The sequence below is a fragment of the Pelodiscus sinensis genome, chromosome 1 (assembly GCF_049634645.1).
Source record: "Pelodiscus sinensis isolate JC-2024 chromosome 1, ASM4963464v1, whole genome shotgun sequence".
Taxonomy (NCBI): Eukaryota; Metazoa; Chordata; order Testudines; family Trionychidae; genus Pelodiscus; species Pelodiscus sinensis.
The window spans coordinates 106,001,768-106,027,775 of NC_134711.1; the positions used below are offsets into that span (position 1 = coordinate 106,001,768).

Below are 26,008 nucleotides of genomic sequence, written 5' to 3' on the forward strand. Positions count from 1 at the left end.
TACTCACTTTCGTGCAATAACAATGGTTCTTCAAGACGTGTCCCTGTGGGTGCCGGACTCATTCTGTGCCACAGATCAGAGACTTTCAATAGCTGTAGTCAGATGAGCCACGCATGCGCGGTTAGCGTCTCACGCCGTTCGTGCCCTTTGATCATCACACAGAACCCGGCTCCCACCTGTTCCTCTAACCGCTCAGGTATCTGCAAGAAGAAAAAAGCTCCATAGTGGGGAGGAGAGTGGGATGTGGAGCACCTACAGGGACACATCTCCAAAAACCATCGTTACTACATGAACGTGAGTAACTTCTTCCTCTTCGAGTGGTCCTGTGGATGCTCCACTGTAGGTTACTACATAGCAGTACACAGAATGTGCGCCAGAGTGAAGGTTTATCAAAGACTGAAATCACTGCTGAAGCCACCATGGAATCAGGGACCCATCGCTGAGGGGATATATACTGACGCCAGGCAATGTTGAAGAAAACACAAATGAAGTCATGCATGCTGGACCACAAAAGTGGTGGTGGCCATATGCCCTATAAGTTGTAAACAAGTGCACACTGACAATAGGAGCATGCATAATGATGGTGGTTAGATCTTGAATTGCTTGGAAGCATTCCAGAAGTAAGTACGCTCGAGCCATCATGGAATCTAGCCGCACTCCTATAAATTTTATGATCTGAGTGGGCTCTATCATGGATTTTTGCTCATTGATAATAAAGCCGAGGGACTGGAGGGTCTGCTTGGCTAGTGTGATCATATGGGATGTCTCTTCTCGTGATCGACCCATTATGAGATAATCGCCAAGGTAAGGGAAAATTATAATGTCCTTGCAACGTAAATGTGCTGATTCAATTTCCTGATGTTGAGGATAGGTCTCCACCCTCTAGACTTCTCCATGAGAAAATAATGAGAATTGAACCCTCTTCTTCGGAATTGTGTTGGAATGACCTCTGTAGCACCAATGAACAGGAGACAATGGACCTCCTGTTTCAAAAGGTCCTCGTGAGATGGGTCCCTGAAGAGGGACGGGGTTGGCAGGGTCGTGGGCGGAATGGACATAAATGGGATGGTGAGCCCTGATGACAAAAGCTGCAACACACATTGGCCTGATGTTATAGCTGTCCATTAAGCCTGAAACGGTCGTAGGCAGTAGTGGAAGAGGCAGGGGACATGATGTTTTGCCTATGTAGGAAGGACTGGTAGCATTCCCTCGACCGAGAAGTCAAACCTGCTACTTTGTGGTCACCATATTGGTCGTACAGGGAGGCTGGGGGCACCTGCGTTGTGGGTGCCGCCTTGAACGGAATTGATCCAAGACTCGATGTTGTTGTCTCTGAAAGGGGTAATCATTCTTTCTTTGATATGGGTAGTACCCCTTACACCTAAAGGAGGGCGTGTACATGCCAAGGGTATGGAGTGTCATCTGAGAATCTTTCCCCAAATGGAGGACCTCATCAGTTTTGTCCGCAAAGAGTTTTTACTTTTCAAATGAGAGGTCCTCCACCCTGTTCTGGAGCTCTTTAGGGACCGCATCCGAAGCAAGCCAAGACAACCTTCTCATCGCGACCGCCGTTGCAGTTGTTTGCGCAATTGTGTCCGCCACGTCTAGGGCAATCTGCAATCCTGCTTGCGATGACGCATAACCCTCTTGCACCACAGATTTTAAAAGTGGACTCTTTGAATCAGGGAGATCTGCCACTTTGGAGTAATTATCAAAGTTGTGATTTGATAATAGGGCGGCATAGCTTGCAATACGCAGGAGAAGCGTAGCTGATGAATACACCTTCCTGCCAAAGATGTCCAATTTTTTTAAATCAGGTGTCATGGTTTTGTACTGTGATGCTTGGGCTCGTTATTGCGTCACCTCAACCACTAATTAATTTGGTTATGGGTGATTGAATAAGAACTCAAGGCCTTTGGAGGGCACAAAATATTTTTTATCCACTCGGCTACTAGTTCACTGCACCACTGGAGGAGCCCCACAACTTCCCTACACTATGGGATCCCCTTATCCTTCCTTTGTCCCCAGTGTGCCAGGTCTGTCAATCACCAAGCTGGAGGTGGCTGTCCCCGGGGAGGGAGGGTTCGAGCCCTCTACCTCTGGCTCTGGAGGCGGATATCTTATCCACTGCACCTCTGGAAAAGACCCCCAATCTCCCTACATTCTGCGCCCCGCCTCCCTCCAACTGGGGTCTGCCAGATGTCTTCGGCAGCCTCCATGATGGCCTCATCAATGGGAAGGGCCATTTTTGAACTTTGCGGAGGATGGAAGTTTTTCAGCGATCAATATTGTTTGGCTTGCACTTCGGCCAATTGGACCTGAGATTGATCCACCCACTTGAAAAGCCCTAGAAATTGTTTCAAGTTATCTGGCGGGGACATGTCTGCCGGGAAAACTGCCTCATCAGGAGAGACGGAGGAACTGTCAGCTACTAGCGTCTCTTGCTGCTGATCATCTGCCTCCGATAATTGACCCTCTTCCAGCTCCAAGGCCTGAGTCACCGAAAGCGAGCACTGCGGAGGAGGGGTTGATTGGCGTGCCCGCTGCTGCTGCAGTTCCACTGGAGCTGCCTGATGGGTCAGGGAGTGATACGAGCATGATGTGACAGTGAATGACAGCAGCAGCGCACAGAGTAGGTCGCCCTCTGATGGTGGTCGTAATTATCAGTCCACTCGAGATGGCGATAAGCATTTGGATGATTTGATGCTATCGTATCGTCTGCGGTAACCGGCATGAGACTTCGAAACGGTGAGTAAGAATAATGTCATGATCACCCAGAGGAAGGTGATAGGGAATCTGACTGGTGCCTGTACTAATGACTGTCATGCGGCCGTGACTGGTTTCGGTATGGGAATCAAGGGCTCCTCCTAGAATAGTAGTGAGCTCTAGGGCTGTGGGGACGATACACGCACTGCAAGGGCGAGTGGTGCAATGGAGGCAAGGGAGACGGCTCTGGTGAAAAAGTAGGAGAAAGAGAAATAGGACTCCTCTCGCTGCACGTGTTGCCCAAAGCTTTCCCAGTTGCCGCTGCAGTTGTGCAACTCTTGGTTGATCCTGCTTGCAGCACCACTGGTACCAACAACAGCACCGAAGCTAGTGACTCGATGTTGTGTTGGACCTCCCTCGGTGCTGGTCACTCTGGTGCTGGTTGCAGCACTGTTGTCGGTGCTGGCTGTTCTTGCAGAGCCGGTGCCGCCGGCGCCTGCAAAGAACAGGAGCCCCGTCCGGTGTCAATGAAGGTTTCAGTGCTGCTGGCGACCATGCTGGAGCTGCCACTTTTTTGGCTTCTGCAGCTGGAGCCAGAACGGAGAAGCCCAGGACAAGCCCAAAAGTACCCAGCCTGAATCCTTTGCTGATCCTGGTGGTCGGTTCAGGCAGCAAAGAGCGAGTAGGAGATGCCCATTTTTTTTTTTTTTGTGCGGCTAGTTTAGGAGAGGAAGCCGTGCACTTCTCCATCCCTCCCACCTGGGGAGTTGCTATTGGAGCGTCCGGTTGAAGCGCCTTATCAAAAAGCGGCATCTTCAGGCGCATTTCTCTGTCACGGCAAGCTCTGGACGTGAGTTTCCTGCAATGTGCACACTTCTGTGGGATATGGACTTCCCCCAGGCATTGTATACAAGTGGAATGGCCATCAGAGGCTGGCATCACCTCACATCAAAGGGCGCATTTTTTAAAACCTGGTGATCCAGGGATTGCGCTATAAGTTTTCTAGTTCTGTCTTTTTTTTTCCCCCCCTCTTTTTTTCAAGCGGGAAGATGCCGCTATCTCAAGGAGGGTGGCAAAGCCGTGAACAGGGAAGAAACTTTTTTTCTTAATATTAGAACTATAAGAACAAACTACATGTAACTAATTAATTTAACTATCTATCTACAGGGAACAGTAGGTCGGAAAAGAAGAAAAGGGGAGCTCCATCTACACCCGACGACGGTTGAGAGGAACTGGCAGGAGCCAGGCCACATGCAACAATCAAAGGGTGTGACCAGCACAAAACGCTAACCATGCATGCGCAGCCCAGCTGACTACAACTATTGAAAGTCTCCGATCTGCGGTGCAGGACGAACCCGACACTTACAGTGGAGCACCCATGGGGACCACTCGAAGAAGAAGTGATAAGGTGCATCTAGACTACATAGCTCCATCGACGATGAGTCAAGCACCTCCCTAGGGACAAGATAAGCTGATCTGACAAACCATTTGTGGAAGCAGGCCATACAAGGCTTGAAAGTTTGGTCAAAGTACTAGGCCTATGTGTGGCGCATGCTGCGTCAGAAGCGAGCCTTCTGAGTGAGCCGAGTTACAAAGAAACTGCAAGGTTTGCAAAAAAGAAAAATGTACTAAAAGATGTAACCACTTAAGTACATATGGTTCTAGTTTTCTGCTAAATTCCATTATGTGCTCACGGGAATTACAAAGGTATATATACTTTGAGATTTCCTTTGTTAGGCAGAGCACGTCTTTGTGTCGTCTCCTGTGATCACATTAAACAAACGCTTCGGGCTGGCCCGAATCTGTAAATCAGACTGCGTGTTTATTCTGCAACAATTCATAAGGCAACTCCCTGAAAAATCATCCAAAATACTGAAGTATTGACAGGTGACAAGAAAAAGAGATAAACATCTGTAATGAGTAACTGATTAGAACATGACTATGCAAAATCAATACATCTGAATGGGGACAAACTACTATAAAAATGGGCTGCTTTGCCATGCAACTCTGGGTTCATCCTGCCAAGATTCAAATCATGACCTCCAGATCCTGGCTCCTCCTCCCCCCCCCCCGGCATCCAGCCTAACTAGAACTATAACTTTGGTAGGAATGTGTGTAAGTATATGTATGTGCACTCAGATTAGTGATGTGACAAGTTAACCAGTAAGCATCAACTTTACTGGGTGATCCGTACTGGTTGCAATTAACCGGTGTGCTGAAGCAGCTTCTCTCTCCTTCCTCCCACCCGACCCACTGCAGGCAAGAACAAGACCTGCTATGGGCAGTGGCACTCCACCCAGCTGGAGCAGCCCACACACATGGGAGGCCCAGCCTGGCTGAAGCAGCCCACCCCCGGTGGTGGGGGCATTCCCATTTAATTTGTTAACCAGCATATACTGGTTCCTGAATTCTCAATAAACATGGCAAATTGCCTTATCCCACGAAAAAGATCCTATGTGTTTTTTAAAAGCCTAACAACAATGCTGCAAGCATGGCAAAGATTACAAGATACTTAGAAGAAACTGAAGCATGCTCCTGAGTAACATTTCGCTGCTGTGAACATGTAATGAATATTTTAGTCAAAGTCTTAAGTACATGTTCTCCATGAATACAAGAAAATGTTGTTGAATACGTAAAATGCTTCCATAACAACCATGTTGCTTCAGCTTCACTGAAGAGAACCCAAGGATTAAAACTAATTCTCCCTCAACATGTTCAATGGAATTCTGCGGTTGATTCTTTTGAACCATTTATTAAGAACTGGCCTATTCTAATAAAGCTTTGAGAAGAAAGCCATGATAGAAATTCATGGAAGTTCTCTCATTCAAAATACCTAAAGAGGAATGTAGAACAGTGGTGCACAACCCATGGATCGCGATCCCTAAAGGGGTTGCGTATGTCTTCCCAGGGGGTCACAGCGCTTAGATCTGGCCATGAGGGCTGGGCCTGGCTGTTGGCGGCCACATGGAACGTCGCTTAGATCCGGCCAGCTGGGGGCTGGGCACAGCCGCACAGTGCTTAGATCCAGCTGGCTGGTGGCTGGGCCCGGCAGTTGGTGGCCCCTGCAGCATGGCTCCTAGATCTGGCTGACCGCGGGGTAGGCCTGGCAGTTGGCAGCACCCACAGCACGGGGATCACAGATCAAAAAAGGTTGTGCACCAGTGATGTAGAGGGTATGCTCAGTATCCTAAAGCCTATTATCCAGAACCTTAAACTTCAGAGAAATTGCTGCTGCATTTCTGATGTTGTCAAAGTTCAGACACACTTCAAGGGACAATGACAAAAGAAATTCCTCGTTGCAAAGTTACGCTGCAGACAATAAAGTGAACGGATTTAGCACTAACTTCACTTCATTTGCTTGTGATCTTTATGGATCCTTAGTAGTTTAAAGGTAGATACCCAACTTCTGAAGATGCTGCTGCTGCCATGGGAATGGACATGTCAAAATTACTCCTCAGTTATTCTAGTCATAAGAAATGTCAGTACCAGAGTGAAATCATTTCATCAGTTTGTATTTAGTTACTCCCCTGCAAGTAGCCAGGCCCCTTGAGATAGAGTTCATTCAGTTGCTAAACCAGCTTTTCACGACACTAGCTTCCTGTGCAGGCACAGTATTTTCATTGTTTGGTATCATTCACTCAAGGCGAAGAAATTGATTCAGAGTCAGAAAAAAACAGCAACACTTGTATTTGTTTCAGTCTATGAATCAAAATGTCAGCGGGAGTGGGGAAGATCAGAGCTAGTTGTAGAAGTTTTAAGGATACCATACACTTAGTGTTGTGACTTATCTGTTAGTCAATAAAAATTTGAATGTTAAAATGATGTTAAGGACAGTCAACTGCTGCAACTGCAAATGTGTCATGCATCACCTCCATATCGATGCACATAAGAAAATGCATTCCATTGAGGGGTGGAAAATATTAAGACAGAACACTTCCCTCACAACTTCTGCCTTAAAAAGCTACTTTTGTAACCTTTAGCCTACATTCTCTTCAATATTAGGATGGCCTTACTGAAATTTTTTTCTCTCATGTTTTAATCTTATGTAACTTAACCTAATCAATAAGCCAAAGACAGCAGTAGCTATGTTATAACTACTGAAATGATCTGTGGCCATAATTATTTCTTAATGGCTTAGACACTAATCAATGCATTACTCAATGGTTTGCTGTTACACTGATTACACAACACATCTGCTATATTAAATGTGACCATTTTGTCAATTTACAACCACCACCACAGTTTATTAATTAGTCCTTTCTGTGTCTATGGACTATGTCAACAAAATGACATTACAGTCTTATGTAATGATAACATGTTAGTGTCATATTTTAAACTGAGCTACTGTGAGATTATTTTAGACACACTTCGGCCAACATAGCAAAAATTGTGGAATTTCTGGCGCAAAAATCATAAGCTTCAAACACATGGAGAACCATAAAAGGCTAATGTGATGTTGCCCTCCCTTATTCTTTATGGGAATATGCTTTTGAATATGAACATGCCTAACTGAGATATGCTTTCTGCAAACTATTGCCTACAAATCATTTCAAAATTTATAATCTGCTCAATGTGAATGTTCTATTTGCGAGAATGTTATCATTTCTGAATTTAAAATTAGAAACAAGAAGTGTAAATCTGTTTACTGATCTACAAGAGGGCCATTAGCAGAACTTAAGTAACCTAATGGCCTGGTATTTAGGACAATGATCTGTGAATAATCTTGCTTCTTTTGTGAGCCTGAACTATGGTTGGTCCTAGAAAGACAAGTGATCCCTGATCTGGAAATCATTTTGGACACTGTACTTCTCCACTCAGGATAAGAAAAAGTCTGAACGGGACACAAAGGATTCCTGGCACAGGAAAAACCTATTTAAAGGCATGAAATAATGTGAGGGACTATCTGATAAAACAAATGCTTATTGACTAGTCGACAGGCTAGTTGACTAGTCAATTCCCCCCATCCCTCCCCAACTTGCTAAGTATCAGAAAAAGGCAGCAAAGGATGGGGGGAGTGGAGGAGGAGGTACTTCAAAGCAGCAAGGCAGAGGCACCCTATCGACTAATCGAATAGTCGATGCAAAATGCATCGACTACTCAAGTAGTCAATTAGTTGATATTTAACATCCTTAGCATGAAACGAAAGAAAAGGGGCTCCTGCCAACTCCAGGAGAACCCTGGTTACCACCTAAGACAGCCATTGGAAACATCAAACACTGAACAGTGGGGAAAGATTGGGCCCAAGTGAGGAGGCTGCCTAGCTTGTCAGAAAAGGTGATTAAAACTCCTGTTAGGATAAGAAATTGCATGTGAACATGTATTTCAGTATATTAGACTTAGCTGGATTGTTGTTTCATTTCATTTTGCCTAGTAACTTACTATGATCTGTCTGCTACCACTTGAAATCACTTAAATCCTACTTTTTATATCTAATATCACTTTATTTACACTGGATTTATGAATAATCTAAATTATCAAGGGAAACACAATTATGCATCTCTTCGTCATTGACAACGCTTATAAGCAGTGTTCCCTGTAAGCTTAGCAATTGAGCAGCCACCAAGAGATTCAAATAGTGCCCAGCTGATTAGCAGAGCACTTATAGCCAGGATCATGTATTTCTACTGCAAGTACACATTTGCACATACCTTGGCGCACATAATACAATTTATTCTACTCACGGCTAGAAAAAAAACACAGAGGGAGCATTATTTATCAGCAAACTTGGTATAAATGTTATGCATAGGGAGACAGATTTGGGGGTTTGACCCCATTGGCACTGTGAACCTGGTTACTGTGTCAAGTGCCTGTAACTGTGCCTACCCAGAGCTCAATGGATCTCAATGTCTGTGTCACTCTGCAGTGGAATGTGACTCCTAACTGTGTCTTTGCTTGGACAGACCAGAGGTTCTAGTTCAGGCAAGGTACGGTGGTGGGGTGCATCAGAATTTAATAGGTGGGCTCATGTTATAGTTTCAAAGGACCATCCCAAAAAATATTTACTAGTTCAGGTTTACATAACTGGTAACCTTATCACTTGTTTCAGAGATAAGGTCACAGGAACCACTGTATTCCTCTAGTACAGTGGCTTTTTAATCCTTAAGGGGATTTTGGCATATTTCAGGGGGTAATGAGCTGGTGAACTACACACACTTCTGATAAACAAAGTAATGTCAGTGAAGACACAATTTATTAATTATATTATTAAATTGAACATTAGGTGACAATGACATCAGTAAATTGTTTAATTTACTTTATTCAACAATATTTTATTATCGCTCCTTCAAAGTATGAATCATGCAGTAACAGTACATATTGCAGCACAACTTCATCTGACTTGCAGATACAGGTTCAATTTTGTTACTGTTCAGCTCCTGTAAAACCACTGGGGCAAGCCCAACAAAAGATCATTTTCAATTCATCCTTGGTAATGAAACATATCTTTGTATTAAAAAAAAAAATCATGAGGGACAGAATGACATGTGTCTCTGCATCCTCGGCCCGCCTCCACCCACAGCCTCCCGCCTCCTCTGCCCTAGGCCAAGATTGGCCACGGTGCATCTTCTGAGGATAGCATCTGTTGTTCCAGAATCCCGGGTCCACTCTCGTTAGTCAGTTCCTGATGCCACCCATAGTGGAGCAGCCCCTCGTGGTGGGACTCCAGGATTTCGGTTGATGGTGGCAGCCACACCCGCTCCCCACAGCCCTAGCCCCCCTACACCTCTCCTCAGCCAAGACCCCACAAACCGAACCTCCTTACATACCCGTCTGCCAAGACCCCGCACTTCCAGCCCCCTCACACATCCCTTCCACCAAGACCCCACACACCCAGCACACTCCTGCAACCTCCCCCCAAGGTAGCCATCTACCCCCAACCTACTCCTACTCTCTTCCCCTCTGACCAAACACCTTGCCTGCTCCTACACCCTTCCCCCTGGCCAGACACCTACCCCCCCAGAGAAAGCGGAGCTAGTGAGAGTAGTGAGCAGGGGCGCAGCTCCACAGTAATAGTTAAATACATTTTATTAATATTTAATTGAATTCTGGATTAATTATGAATTAATGTTCTGAATGTCCTTTAGATTGTAAAAGAAAAGTAAATATTTTTATTTAGTCTTAGTTTAATATAAATTACCCTTTTCAATAAAAACTATAAATAAGAGTAACACTAATTTATAATTTAAATTTAAATGGTGACTTAAGAAATTTAAAATACAATACATATTTTTAACATATGTCATTTATAATCTGGTGAAAATCATATTAGTTTTTCAAATCATAATGAGTAATACTTTTTAAAATTTATTTTCAAGATTTCTAATTTTAGATTTTTAATTTCAGTCATGGCTTGAGCAAAGAAAAGGTCACAAACGCATTTTTACCAGGCAGATTTGCTAGCATTACTGACCATTTGGTTGAAAAGCCTCAACCCTCTCATCTAGATTCAATTGATCAGTTTGCGAAGACAAATGAATCTGTTCTTGAAGCATCCTATCATATTGCTCTCTGAATTGCTGAATGTAAAAAACCTCATACAACCGGAGAGGATCTCATCAAACGATGTCTGGTTGAAACAGTGAGGCTTGTTCTTGGGAAGCAACATGCAAAAGCAGTGGATCTGCTATCACTTTCAAACTGTACCGTGAAAGGTGCATTTCTGAGATGAGAGAAGACATTTTGGATCAAGTAGCTGCAGAGACAAAAGCTAGTTCCTACTTTCCAGTTGGATGAATCAACAGATGTCGCCTCCTGTGAACAATTACTTGTGAACGCTTGGTATATAAAAGTTGAGTCTGTGAAGGAGGAATTGCTATTCTCTGAATTGCTGCCCACTACTGCGTGCAGAGAAGATCTGTTCAGAACATCGCAGAATTTCTTCATCGGTAAGGGGTTACAATGGACAAAATTAGTTGGTATGTGCACTGATGGACCATCGATAGGAATTCATTCTGGGTTTAAGGCTCATATAAAGCAGGTTGCCCCTGAGACTACATTCACCCCTGCACACTTCACAGAAATGCTTTGGCATGAAGACACTTCCACCAAATCTTAGCAAAGTGGTCTGTGCAGTTGTTAAAATTGTTAATCATATTCAAAGTAATGCAACAAATTCCAGAATTTTTAAAGTATTGTGTTAAGAGGTTGGAGCTGAATTTTTAGTCATTCTAAAATTGACATATCTTGCAGGTTTTTTTTTTACTGAAATTAATCAACTAAATCTCTCACTAGAAGGGAATATGGCGAATAATCTCACAGCTCAAGACAAGGTCGCTAGCTTCCTTGGTAAGTCCCATCTTTACCAACGTAGGGTTGAAACTGGTGATTTATGATGTGGTTAGAACTGACAACTCGGCTTGAGGCAACTAAATATAAATGTTCATTTGCTGATGAAATCATAAGACACTTACTGTCGGAAACAGAACCCATCAGCGGATACTTACCAGATATAGAACAACATCGCATGAATGCATGGATTGCGAGATCATTTAAAGTGGAAAAAAAAGTAATCAAAGACAAGGATATCTAGGCGAAAGCAGAAATTCCTTGGTCTGTGAAAATACTGAAAGCAAATTTTCAGGATTCTGATTTGCCAACTTTTTGGAGAAAAGGTGGTTTAGAATACCCAATTCTCTGACAGAGCTCTCAAACTTCTAATCCCACTTGCCACTATGTATAACTGTGAGGTTTGCTTTTCTACAATGGTCAACATTAAAATGAAGGCAAGGAAGAGATTGGATGTTAGTCATGACTTGAAAAGTGCATTAGCTGTAACAAAACCTCATTTCTCTAAGCTAGTCAAGCAGAAGCAGTATCAAACTTCACACTGAGAAATTCATCTGAGAAATGCTATTTTTATGTGTTTTCATTTTCTGAATAACGAACCTAATATATGTTTAACACACAATAGGTGTTCAATTTTGTTCAACATGACAAAACAAAATACAATAAAAATGACTCAATTTTATTTTTGTCTACTGTCATTTAAAAAAAGAGGAGGGGTAATTTTGGTTTATTAGTTAAGCTTAAGGGGTAACAGTGCCAAAGAGGTTAAGAACCATTGATCTAGTCTAATCTCCTGTGTAACAAAGGCCAAGAACTTCCCCAAAATAATTCTTAGCTCATTTTATAATATCTAAGCTTAATCTAAAAATTGTCAGTAATAAGAGAATCCATCTCAACCTTTAATAAACTATTCCAATTAGTTACTCAACATAAAAAATTACTCCTTAGTTCAAGTCTAATTTGTCTAGCTTCAACATTCAGCTGTTGAATCATATCATATATGTCTCTGCTACACTGAAGATCCTATTATATTTTTCTCCTGTAGACTAAAATCAAGTCATCCCTTAACTTTTTCTTGCTTATGATGAATCAACAGCTATTTGAGATATGGAACGGCTGCAATGAGATCGATAAGATTGGGACGTTCCAGCTTGGAAAAGACAGTCTCATACCACAGGGGGGATATTATTGTGGTCTATAAATCATGTCTGATTTGGAAAAAGTAGATAAGGAAGTGCTATTTACTCCTAACAAAAGAACTAAAGCATCACCAAATGAAATTAATAGGCATCAGGTTTAAAAGAAACAAAAGGAAGTATTTTTTCACACAATGCACAAACTGTGATACTCTTTCCAGAGTATGTTATGATGGCCAAAACTACACTGGGTTCCAAAAGGAACAAGGTAAATTTACAGAAGATCACTTATCAATGGCTACCAGCCAGGATGGTATAGGGATGGTGTCCCTAGCCTCTTATTTGCCAGAAGCTGGGGATGAATTGTGGATGTGGTAATAAAGGGGGTCTCAGCGCTGGATCTGGCCTACAGGGAGCTGAAGGCAGGATCCAGGCATAAGAGCCTGCTTTCGTAATTCTCCACAGAAACCCCAGCTTGGAAGCAAGTCGACCTTCAGATGCATGGGCCCCTGTGTAACACGAAAGAGGGCAATACAAGGATTACCTCAGGAGTAGCATCCTCTCGTAAATTAAACCACAAAGTTCCCTAATTTGGGGCCTTACCGTAAGTAAGTTACCCAATCTGCTGCCAGTAAAATAAGGTTTCAAAATGCAGCATATAAGGAATCAATAGATAGGGTCTGGGGAAAGGTAGCCTCTCCATATTAGGAGTTTGGGTCCGGGAAGGGATAATCCTCACCATATTAGGAAACAAAAGGATGATTCGGAAAGAAAGGGATAGGGCAGGTACCAAGAGAAGGGTAGGAATAAAAGATGCCATAACCATAACTCAGGGCTCACTTGGTTGGTCATGAGGTAGAGGGGGAACAAGCGGTCTGGATGCTATAATCAAATAAATCGCTCTTTACCACTCCACCCGGTTTCATCCATCATTCAGCCCTGCAACATGGATCACTTGATCACCTATTCTGTTCAATCCCCATAGGGTCCCTCGCAGTAGCCACTATTTGAAGAAAGGATTCTGGGCTAGATGGACCTTCTGTCTGACACAAGAGAGCCATTCTTATTAGCCAAGATGATCCGGGATAAAACCTCACCTTGGGATGGCACTAAATCTGATTGCCATAGGAGAGGATTGTTCCACTTGACCTGCTCTGTACACTTTCCCTGAAGTTCTGATACTGGTCACTGACAAACAGAGAGAGGATACTAGGCTAAATCAAACATTCATCTGTCCCAGGTTCTTAGAAAGATTGAAAGAGTTCTTTGAGTCTACCACTCTCGGGTATGCTTCCTAATCCTTTTATCATTCTTAGGACAGCTGGCAGTATTTTAAAGAAGCCTTATTTAAGGCACAGAAAGAAGCCATCCCGACGCGTAGCAAGAGAGGCAAACATGGTAGGAGACCGGACTGGCTTACAGGGAAAATCCTTGGTGAACTTAAGCACAAAAAGGAAGCTTACAAAGAGTGGAAACTTGGACAAATGACCAGGGAGGAGTTTAAAGGTATAGCTCGAGAATGCCGGGGGGTTATCAGGAAGGCGAAAGCGCAAATGGAATTGCAACTGGCTAAGGATGTGAAGGATAACAAGAAAGGTTTCTACAGGCATGTTAATAAGAAGGTGATCAGAGAGGGTGTGCGGCCCCTAATGGATGAAGGAGGTAACCTAGTGACAGATGATGTGGGGAAAGCTGAAGTACTCAATGCTTTCTTTGCCTCTGTATTCACGGACAAGGTCGGCTCCTGGACTTCTGCGCCAAGTGACGCAAGATGGGATGAAGATGGACAGCCCGTGGTGGGTAAAGAACAGGTTAGGAACTATTTAGAAAACCTAAACGTACATAAATCCATGGGTCCGGACTTAGTGCATTCGAGGGTACTGAGGGAGTTGGCAAATGTCATTGTGGAGCCTTTGGCTATTATCTTTGAAAAGTCGTGGAGATCGGGAGAAATCCCAGATGACTGGAAAAAGGCAAATGTTGTGCCCATCTTCAAAAAAGGGAAGAAGGATGATCCAGGGAACTATAAGCCGGTCAGTCTTACCTCGGTTCCTGGAAAAATCATGGAAGGGATCCTTAAGGAATCCATATTGAGGCACTTGGATGAGAAGAAAATGATTAGGAATAGTCAGCATGGATTCACAAAGGGCAAGTCGTGCCTGACCAATCTGATTAGCTTCTATGATGAGGTAACTGGCTCGGTGGACATGGGGAAGTCAGTGGATGTTATATACCTTGACTTTAGCAAGGCTTTTGATATGGCCTCCCACAATATTCTTGCCAGCAAGTTAAGGGATTGTGGATTGGATAAATGGACGGTAAGATGGATAGAAAGATGGCTAGAAGGCCGGGCCTAGCGAGTAGTGATCAATGGCTCGATGTCAGGATGGCGGTCGGTTTCTAGCGGAGTGCCCCAAGGTTCAGTTCTAGGACCGGTTTTGTTCAATATCTTTATTAATGATCTGGATGAGGGGATGGATTGCACCCTCAGCAAGTTTGCGGATGACACTAAGCTGGGGGGAGAGGTAGATACGCTTAAGGACAGAGATAGGGTACAGAATGACTTAGACAAATTGGAGGATTGGGCCACAAGAAATCTGATGAGGTTCAACAAGGACAAGTGTAGAGTCCTGCACTTGGGACGGAAGAATCCCAAGCACAGTTACAAGCTGGGGACCAACCGGTTAAGTAGTAGTTCTGCAGAAAAGGACCTGGGGGTTACAGTGGATGAGAAGCTAGATATGAGTCAACAGTGGGCCCTTGTAGCCAAGAAGGCTAATGGCATATTAGGTTGCATTAAGAGGTGCATTGCCAGCAGATCCAGAGATGTCATCATTCCCCTTTATTCAGCTTTGGTGAGGCCGCATCTGGAGTATTGTGTCCAGTTCTGGGCCCCCCACTACAAAAAGGATGTGGACGCATTGGAGAGGGTCCAGCAGAGGGCAACCAAAATGATTAGGGGGCTGGAGCATGACTTATGAGGAGAGGCTGAGGGAGTTGGGTCTGTAAAGTCTGCAGAAGCGAAGAGTGAGGGGGGATTTGATAGCAGCCTTCAACTTCCTGAAGGGAGGTTCCAAAGAAGATGGAGAGAGGCTGTTCTCAGTAGTGACAGATGGCAGAACAAGGAGCAATGGTCTCAAGTTGTGGTGGGAGAGGTCCAGGTTGGATATTAGGAAAAACTATTTCACTAGGAGGGTGGTGAAGCACTGGAATGGGTTACCTAGGGAAGTAGTGGAGTCTCCATCCTTAGAGGTGTTTAAGTCTCTGCTTGACAAAGCCCTGGCCGGGTTGATTTAGTTGGAATTGGTCCTGCCTAGAGCAGGGGGCTGGACTTGATGACCTTCTGAGGTCTCTTCCAGTTCTATGATTCTATGATTAGTGCTCTTCTTTAAACTTTTATTCAATTCATCAATTCAATTTTTCTTAATAAAATAATGGATCGTTCAATCAGAGATATTGTGACAAACAATCAGAGTCATTCCTGATAAACTAAAAGCATCTCTCCATAAAATTATTACTTCATCTACAGAAAACAGCTATGCTCTCATCCATCACAAGTAGTCTCTTTCCGGCCATCTCGACACATCTCCTAATAGTCAATAGGCACGAGGACATACAATCCATCACTAACATGCCACAGTCAAACTAAATTCAGTTATTGAGAATATAAAAAACAGATAAAGTTTACCTTAAATACAAACATTATAAACACAAGGTGGGACTCTGGCTCATCTACAAAGAATCGAAGCATAGTCATAAGTTACTATGGTGAGGTTATTTTTTTTTAAATTATCCTGTTGTCATGGCTAAAGTCAGGAAGCATATTAGCTCAAGGGCCCCAAAAAATCCAGATTCAAAGGGCTGGACAATATGGTTCCCAAAACTCATAATCTTCAGCATTCCAATGGCTTTCTGAGACGCAGACCAAACTTCCTTCGCATTTATTTGTACAGAGAACCTTTCAATTTGCATAGAAAAGAATTTATGGAGCAAATTTCAGTGCTGTTCTTGTATTTTCATTTTACAATGGATTCGTTGGCATTGCAAACAGCATAAACTATGTTCTCAGTCCAGTTCAGAGAATTCTAGCTTTTCATACCTGTGATGCTAACGATTTATTTCCCTTATGATGAAAGTTTTCTTCTTCTTTAGCACTACAGACGGATTTGGTATTTCAACGGTGCCACTCGTGCATGATTATATAGATTACTTAGGCATTTTCAATTACCTCTTTGAGGGCTGACAGGTTTTTGTTCCAGATCAGACCCAGTATTATATTGTTGAGAATCCTAACGTGCCAATTGCAACACAAACTACAGAAACTCTTGTACACTTACAAATATAGTTTAAAACATTTAGCTCAGTCCCAAACACCACAACTTACCAAGACAGATAGGGACTGTATAGCTATATTTCCATATATTCACACCATTCCTTCTTCAACAACCTGCAGTTTTATCCATTGTCTTCCTCATCACCATCACCTTCTGGATCATTACCATTGGCCATCATTCTGGCACCTCTCAACATCTACATCTCCTTCTACTACCCTTCTGCTGGGGTGCCACTTCTATAATGTGTTATGCTAATTTTGTTATGTTTGATACATATTCAGTAGGGGATGTTTCCCTTTATCCTAATTTGTATTTCTTCACCTTTCTAGTGCTGAAGTGTCTTTTTCCCATAGAAACAATTAGGAGTCCTTTGGCACCTAGAGACTAACTAGTTAATGCACTACAAAGGTATATTTTCCTTTCTTTGATATTCACATTGCCTCACCAAATGCTAAGAGCCACTTCCACCCTGACTTGATTAGCCTCATTAACATATTATATACCTATGTAATTTCCACTACAATTCATCTGATGAAGCGAATTTTAGCCACGAATGCTTATGCCATAATACATCTGTTGGCTTCTAAGGTGCCACAGGGCTCCTCATTGTTTTTGCAGATACAGACTAACATAGCTACCCTTCTAACACTTTTTCCTACAGATCAGTATATCATTGGATCTCAACTTATCATATATGGCAATTCTTTACCTTGGCTCATTTTGTAGTTGTGTGTCACTTTTGTTATTTTTGTCCAACCCAATTATTTGGTCTGGTCTTCACTGGTTATTTCAGGTTTTTCCAAGTTGTGGTATACTTCTTAAGTCCATGGGTATTCTTGGAAGCCCTCTATGTCATTAAAAGTTGCTTTATCTTATCACTATCTATCTGGGCAAAAAGTCCCAAATATACATACATTGAGAATGCTATCTAGGTGAAAGGTCCCACACATACGTAAACCAACTGCCTTAACATACAGGATGAGGCCTATAGGTAACTTATATTACAGCCACACTACTTTAATATAAACCTATTGTAGCCTATTATAATAAACATACATTCAAACCATAAGGAAATAAGAAATCCATAAGAAAACAGATTTATAGCCAAGCAAGCAGGTTAGCTCAATAGGCAATAACTCCTAGCCAAGCCAGAATATTATAACCTCACAGCATAACCTTAGAAGTGTACTCAGGTTATAGGTTGAATCATATTAAGGATGTTAAATATCCGTTAATTGAATAGTCAAGTAACCTCATGAATTCTTAGCAGTTAATCCATTATTCTATAGTGCCTGGCGGCAGGGCTAGCAGCCCTCACTCCCAAGAAGCTCCCTGCCACTCCATGCTGCTGCCTCTGTTTCAGAAAGAGATAGCATGGGGAAAGAGAAGGCAGAGGGCACTGAGGATGCCAGGTGGGAGCTGGTTCATGAGGGGAGCCAATTAAAAAACCAGCCCCCTTGTGGACCAGCTGCCTGTCGCCCAGTGCTGCAGCCTCTGATAAAGAGAGAGCACCGTGCGGTAGCAGCAGCCCCTGCTAAGGGGTCTGAGCTCCTGGACCTGGCACAAGCTGGAACCCACCTGGCTAGGCTTGCTACCCACCTGGCTTCTAATACACTTTAAATGCAGAGCCGCAGCGCCCAGCATGAGTCAGGACAGAGCTGGGCTGTCTGCCTGCCAGCTACTAATACTCTTTAAATGCAGAGCTGCAGCAGGGTAGGTCCTGGGCCTGTCACAAGCCAGGACTAAGCCACGCTGCTGGCCAGTCTGCTAAAAAATATACTAGCAGGGAGGGGACGAAAATACATGTGCTCTATAGCATTAACCAATAAACTTTTGCTTATCAGTTAATCGACTACATTATTACATCCCTAAATCATATTAGGGTTGTAAGCGACTAGTCAACTAGAGTGGGAACTCAACTAGTCGCTTCCCCTTCCCTTGGTGCCTCTATCAGAAAGAGATAGCATTGGGAAAGAGAAGGCAGAGGGCACTGAGGAAACAATCCGAGCGAGGACTGAAACAGTCCCGCTCACGCTGGTCCCACTGCTGCTCCTCTCCCTTTTAAAGGCGCAAGAGCTGCCTGCAGCTCTTGTACATTTCAAAGGAAAAGGCACCTAGGGGCTTCCCACTGCCTTGAAATGTACAAGAGCTTTAGGCAGCTCATGTGCACTTTGAAGGCAAAGAGGTAGAGGGAACACACTGAGTCTCTCCCTTTTAAGTGTACAAGAGCCACGGGCAGCTCCTGTACATTTCAAGGGGAGAGAAGCAGAGAGATAACAAGCGCTCCAACCCTCCCTTATTGACTTAGTTGAGACTAGTCAATTAGCCGATTAATCAAAATTTAACATCCCTAAATCGTATCAGCAAATCCTGAATGGAACATGGTATTGATGGATATATAGAGATCAGCATATAGTGCAAAAAACTGATGACTTTAACTATGAAGTGCTCAGGAACGGAAGTTCTTACATGGCCAAAGTATGTTAAAATTGAATATGAAAACATTTTTGTACACAGTTTTTCTTTCTGTTCAAAAGATTTTTAATCTGCACTTCTAGTCTATAATAGGGATCTAAATAGGAAACCAATTACCATCACCCTTACAGCGGATGATGCTTACTGATAATCTGGAGCAGAGCCCAGCCTGGCCAGAGTAGCCTTGCCCACAGAGGGCCACAGTGGACTGGGACAGAGCAACCACTTGTCCATGAAAGGCTCAGCGTAGCCTGGCCCAAGCAGCCCACTGCACGGCATGGGCGTTGCTCCAGCCTGGCCAGGACTGCTCAGGAAGACCCTCGGGAGATTAAGGAAACAGCCTCACTCCACAGATGGGGGGGAGGCTGTTTCAGTGATATAAGAAAGCATGGTAGCAGAGACTATAAGTGCACTAGTACAGTAAAGGACAGTATGAAAAGCAAGAAGATAGGAGAATCATCGACATGGGTAGAGCATTCTTAATGTGTTATTGGTATTTTTATGACATCAAACCATACATTTCCGCACCTTGAGATTTGAGGGTGCACTCACACAACTGGAGAGAATATCGCTCAAATCCAAAAACGGGCAAGACACTGAAAATTCTAAAAATGACCAGATGTTGTCCACCGCTCGACTCTCTCGGCCAACAGGACACCTCGCATATATTTTTGGGGATCTCTGATCTTGTCATAAAAAAATAATAGAATGTCTTGCATATATTTTTGCTGTAGGCTAGCATCCTTGCCCCCTTTGTGGTTTTGACCCAGTCCTATTAACAAAACTGCGACAATGGAGGTAGTGCCGGCTTCCCGCGGAGTGGACGGAAGTCCTGCAGCTTCGCGCCACTTCCGGGGCTTACAGAAGTGCGCTGGCTGCTCCCCTCCCACAGGTCTGTGGCGTGCCGGCCACGCTGTGGAACTGCAGAAACCTGTCCCCACTGGCACTCTGTCCCCTGCTGCAGAACCCTATCCTCTCCCCCTCCCAGCACCCTGTTCTCTCTCCCATGCCCCCAAACGCAGAACTCTGTCCCCACTAGCACCCTGTGCCCTGCCAAAGCACCCACTAGCACCCTTCCCCAGTACTGTGTCCTCTGCTCCCACCAATACAGTTGGGGCCACATTAACTAAGCTTGGGGGGGTTGGAGGATTTTTTTTTTTTTGCATCTCACTTGTGTGGCCCCAACTAACTTTTCTGTGGGTCAGTGACCCCTGACTCAAAACAGGCTCCCTGCCCCTCTCAGCAATAAAGACGATGCAGAAACTTTTTATGTTTGACACAGTATTTTATTTAAAAATGAAGTCTAGCCAACAAACCCCCAATTGAGGCCAAGCCCCCATCTGGCCACAGCATCATAACACTCCTGCACTCCCCTTTCCCCAAGACCTTACATCTGAGCCTATCATACAGTGAAACCCCCTGCCCTGAGCCCCTCACATACTCCAATCCAAATTCCTGAACCCGCACATCCGGAAGTCTATGGCTTGCTTAGTACCCTAACCCTACATCTGACCCCAACACTGCCCAATGTGGAGCCCCCTCCCCGAGCCAGCGTCCCCTTATCCACCTCCTCCTGCATCCAGATCTCCTCCCAGAGCTTGCACCTCTCACCCCTTCCCACACCCAAATCCCACATTCCCACCCCAGAGCCTACACATCCTGTCTCAAACCAGCAAGGGTATGGTTAGACTGCAGGAGTTTTTCAGGATTCTGGAGATATCCCAGAAAAACTCTTCTGCATTCAGTGATGCGTTTGTTCTTCCGCTTCTTTTAGTGGAAGAGCAAACATGATCTTTCGGTCACCCCTATATTCCTCTTCCCACAAGAAGGAGTTTTTCTGACATTTGGTCCAGTCTAGACAGGCCAAATGTTGGAAAAACCTCTTCCTACAGAAGAATTGGGGGGAAAAAGCAGCAATATAAGGGTTGGGGATAGCAACTGATGGAGAGGAGAATAGAGAGGGTGGGGCTTCAAGTACAGGGAGGGGCTTCAAGGAAGGGACAGGGCAGTAGAGCTTGGCTTGTTCTGTCATTTAAAAGGTGATCTTGGGTGTAAAAAAGTTGGAGACCACTGTCCTAACCTGTTCTTTTTATATGCAGAACTGGTTAGATGCAAGATGCACATTGTGCTGCTGTTTCCCAAAGTGGAAACAGGCCACACAAGGCCAGAAAGTTTGGTCAGAGGACTGGGCCTATATGTGGTGCGTGCTACATGAGAAGCAAGTTTCCTGAGTGAGTTGAGTTAGAGACAAAGAAACTGCAAGGCTTGCAAAAAAGAAAAATGTACGTCTCAAGAACTAACAGATGTAACCACTTAAGTACAGATGATCCTAGTTTTCTGCTAAATTCCATTATGTGCTCAGGGGAATTACGAAGGTATATAAACTCTGAGATTTCCTTGGTTAAGGCACAGTCCGTCCTCTCCGCGTCCTCTCGTGCTTATTCCGCGACACCAAAGATGAACTGTGTGCTCGGTACAGTTAATGCAGATGTCGCTCTGAGCTACTGACATCAGGAATGAGGTACACAAAGCTAGGGGGGTTTGAACCATTCCCTGTACACTGTGTCAAGTAGCACCATCCGCACAGCGAGGCACGGAGGGGGGCTGTTTTTCCAGCGCACACGGTTCTGAACATCAAGAACACCCAACGTGCTCTCAGAGCCCTGATTATAAAACACAGATGCAACTAATCACTGCACTTCCCTGGGCACGCACCCGCTTGCAACCCGTAATGAAGTGCCGCGGAGCAGCGCGCACCACGGAGGCTCGCCGCTGGGGAATCTGTCTCCTTTGTGCGGTCCCAAGGAGCCCACTTGAGCAGCAGCCACTCGACCCGGGCGGGATCGGGGACTATTCTGGGGACACGCCGGGGGCGGGAGGGAGGAGACGCAGGCTCCTTCCCCAGGCGCGGCGAGCCGGCAGGCGCCGCTCCCTCTCGAGACCCAGAGACAAAGCCCCCGCGCCCGCAGCAGCTCGGGCGCAAGCCCGGCTCGGGCAGGAGGCCAGGAGCCAGGCGGGGGCCGCTCTCGCCCGCCACCAGGGGGGCCCCGGCAACGGCGCGGGGTGATGACCCGCAGACCCGCCGCGCCACTGATGCCCCCCCCCGGTGACACGGCCACGCGGGGGGGGGTTGTTTCCCCCACACGCCCCGTCAGTGCGGCGCGGTGGTACCTGAGCATGTAGCGGCGCCCGGCGGGGCGGAGTCCGGCGAGCCCAGCGAAGCGGTTGTGGGGGGGGGGGGGTGCGAATCCGTTGCGGGTCCCCACAGAGCGCGCGAGCCGCGCAGCCGCTGCTCTCCTCGCGCTGCCGAGCCGCGCTCTGACTGACCCGCACCCTGCCCCGCCGCGCCGCGCTCCGCCCCGCCCCCCCCGGCTGCCTGGCCCCGCCCCCCGGGCGCGCTTGCCCCCAGAGGAGCGGGCGGCGGTAGGGAAGCGGTGTGCCGCGCGGTCCTAGCGGCCGCCGGATTCCAACCACGCGCCCTTCCTTCCTCGCTCCGCAACAGAGCCCAGCGCCAGGCCCCCGCGCGCGGCTTCGCCCCACGAGACCAGCAGGGAGGGGCGGGGCTGTGGTCTGGCCACGCGGCGCGGAGCGAGGAGCTGCGGGACTAAAGTTTTTTGTTTGTTTTACTGCGAGCAGTGAATTGGCTTTTGGACTGAATTGGAAATTGCTCCGCAAAGAGCACGCACCCCCCCCCCCTCCCCCCGCCGCTGCACTCGGGGCAGTTTGTCGCTGACAACATAAATGTGAAATAAAAAATATTGGGGAAGGGAGGATTTTTTTAACCTCCTCCCCCCGAGGAGTAAGCCCAGCAAACACTACGGATTTGCTGCAAATTCACCAGTTGGCAAATGAAACTAAACCGCGTTACTGATTGCACAAACAAATAGCATGTGGAAGCAATCTAGGCTACATACTGGGCCACCCCGGTGTTGACGATATGGAACTAGAGTCTCTCAGTGCTTTGAGCTAAGGCAAAAAGGAAAGGGGAAAATTCTGAAAAAGCAACGTTCCCACGGCAATTTCCATATAAGAAATGGAGTTCTAAGAAAAGACTGCAAAATCAGTTCTCACTAGCAGATATACAAGAAATATACACTGATTTATTTTTGCATGTTGCAAGTGAAAACATTAATCTTCAATACGCTTCAACGTGATATAATTTAACACAAATAGAAAACATTATTTCGTGTATTTCACACTAGCTACTGTATTACATCAGTTATACAAACTGATGCTTCTAGTTACAGAAATAAAGCAATCTACATGTTTTGTATGTCTGCTACTGAGGACTGATTTTGCAGTCTTTTATTATAACTCCATTTCTTATATGGAAATTGCCATTGCAACATTGTTTTTTCAGACAGGAAAAGATAGCATAAAATGGATTATTTTGTTGATGCCTAACCAACACTCCTTCTGTACCAAGCTACTGTTAATGTAGAATATCTTTGTTTGCTGACTTCTGAAAAATTATGTTCAAAACAAGATAAGAACGGGCATGGAAATCTTGGGTAAAGCATGGAGAGTTCCATCAGTGGTAAACAAGTGTCCTCCTGTATAAACAGTTTTTCACCCTTTTGAAGCAGACCTTCAGTGTGAGGCATTCTGCTACAAACTCCTTTCTCAAGAAGGTAACAGATTGTTTTCATATTGTGTTTTCTCTTTGCCTAATAAAGCTGACTAAGCCTGGGTTATTTGACATCCCATCAAAAAATCTAAGTCACACTCTAAACAGGGTAACTATATAGTATTATGCTAGTACATTTCCTTTTGTGGACAAATACTTTTGCATTACATTTGGATATCTAAGTAACTGTAGCAGCAAAAAAATGCTCTCTGCCATCTGCACCTGGCCAAAAGATTGTACCTAATCTGAATGAATGCAGACTTGGTCACAATGATCCACACAAGTGTGACATCTAGCTATGACTATTTCAAGTCTTTTTATTTAGGAAGCAAGTATCCTGCCTTGAGGAAGCTCCAGGAGACATCTGCCTAACAAAATTGGTTACTAGTAACACATCATCCCACTGTGCCACTTTCTGTACAGACTAAACACAAAATCCAATTCAAGATTGCTCTCCTGGTTTTCATGGAATAGATCCATCTCTCCCCCTGTAATCATAACCTCCCACATCAGCTGCATTCTGCTGTAACAATGTTACTGTTATGAATTAGATTAGGCCTATGACTTTGGGAGTTAGGAACTGAACCAAAAATATGGAGATATGTTGCATTCAGATGCTAATATAATACCTCACACACACTTCAGCCAGGTTTTCCCACAATAATATCCTCCATCTCACACAGGTGCATTTATTTCACAACAGCAAAAACCCTAAACTCTTGTCCCTTTAATAATATCCTTATTTTGCTAATTGTCCAGTCATCCTATAGGATGGGCAGGAACTGAATATTTTTAATATAAATAAAACTTTCTTCTTAAAACACCTCCTATGATAAACCAGAAAAATGTCTGAAAGTCCATTCCCTGCCACCTTCCATTTTTAGGGTAACTTTTAAAAGCAGATAGAGATGGAGAAGTCACAAGTGCCTTGTCTCCTCTTGAAAAAAATGTTTGTTAAAATGTTATATTCCTACAGTGGACGAGATAAGTATTTTTAAAACTTGAGTTGGTGATTAGAACCTGAGGTTGGGTCCTTATTAGGGTTAAAGAGTTGATAAAAATCTATGCTAGGATTTTAACATGTTAACTAGCTTGTAAAAACTCCTTTTGCTTTGTCAAGACATGCCCTATAAAAGTGTGTTCAAAGCTAATATACATTAGCAGTTAAAATAACTGTTTTAAAAAACAAATTATTAAAAAAACTTTTAAAACAACAAATAGTCTAGCAGCACCTTAAAGATTAACAAAACATGTAGATGGTATCATGAGCTTTCGTGGATACAACCAACTTTGAAAGCACACAATACCATCTACATGTTTTGTTAGTTTTTAAGGTGCTGCTAGACTATTCGTTGTTTTTTAAGGTTTTTTTTCAGCTATAGACTAACTCAGCTACCACTCTGCAACAAATGACTAAGTTTGTATTCTGTTTCCCCAAGCAACATCTGCTAAAAGAAAGAAAAACAAGTTGCAAACAGTTGTCTTTGCTCTGATGGCTATTTATGTTCAGGATGAAGGAAGATGAGCTCCAGGAATTTAACAGAGAAATCTGAAGCAGAGGTTATCTGGATAATTTACTGGTCTCTTATTTTTATAGGGGCCAGTGAAAGCTATTATGCTGGCCATGACATCCTGGGAGTGAACAAAGATTCTTTTGCTGGAATGTAAACTTCCTCAGCAGAGACCATTTAGTTGAACACGTCCTTTCATTTATTATCACAGAGCACAGAATAACTTAATTCCCTAACGATAAAAAATAGCAGAGTAACAAGGCCACTAAGCAAAGCCATTGTTTCACATGCATCTCCTGGAAACAAAGTACTAAAATCTCCACATCCTCCTCAATACATGTGATCACTGAATATACACATGGGAAAGGCACTGCCATCAAACTACTGTAATGCAAATCAGCAGAAGATAACCAGGACATTTTTGCCTCACTGGACATTTACTCAAAGTTAGCTGAACTGATTTTAAATCCTTTAAAAGAGATTAACAGTTTTAACGTGGATTGATTGACCAATTTAGCATGGACTAGGCTGAATTTATCTGTTTAAGATATTTTTCTGCTCCCCACCACTGTAGTATCTGAATATATCACAATTTTTAATGTATTTATCCTTTGAATACCCTGGGTAGTATGTAAGTACTATTTTTACAGAGGGAAAACAGTGATTTGCCCAAGGTTACAGAGGAAGTCTGTGGTAGAGCAGGGACTTGAACCCAAGCTTCTGGCTAGCATCGACTGTGACGGCATGTCAGGGTCCCCTGATCCTGCAGCCCCGTAGCAGCAAGAACAGACTCCGCCAGCCAGTAGAATAGAGGGGTTTATTGCTCCTCCAGCATACAGCACAGCATAGATGTAATGTGGTTACAGGAGTCAGGGCCAGGATGCCTCAGACCCACTGGATTAGCGGGACCATCACCCCCCCTCAACTCTCAGCACC

At 44.4% G+C, this 26,008-nt stretch overlaps 1 protein-coding gene across 2 annotated transcripts in view; it reads right to left on the minus strand.

The window, feature by feature from the left end:
* The window catches only part of RESF1 (retroelement silencing factor 1), a 38,633-nt gene extending 16,343 nt beyond the window's left edge, over positions 1-22,290 (minus strand). Inside the window, exon 1 of one of the 2 annotated variants that reach the window (XM_075940457.1) lies at positions 22,106-22,290. The gene's annotated coding sequence lies outside the window, so the exon portion shown is untranslated. Of the gene's footprint in view, positions 1-7; positions 9,395-22,105 lie in introns of those variants that run through there. The other variant, XM_075940464.1, reaches the window with a different exon arrangement.
* Between the last annotated feature and the right edge of the window lie 3,718 nt (positions 22,291-26,008).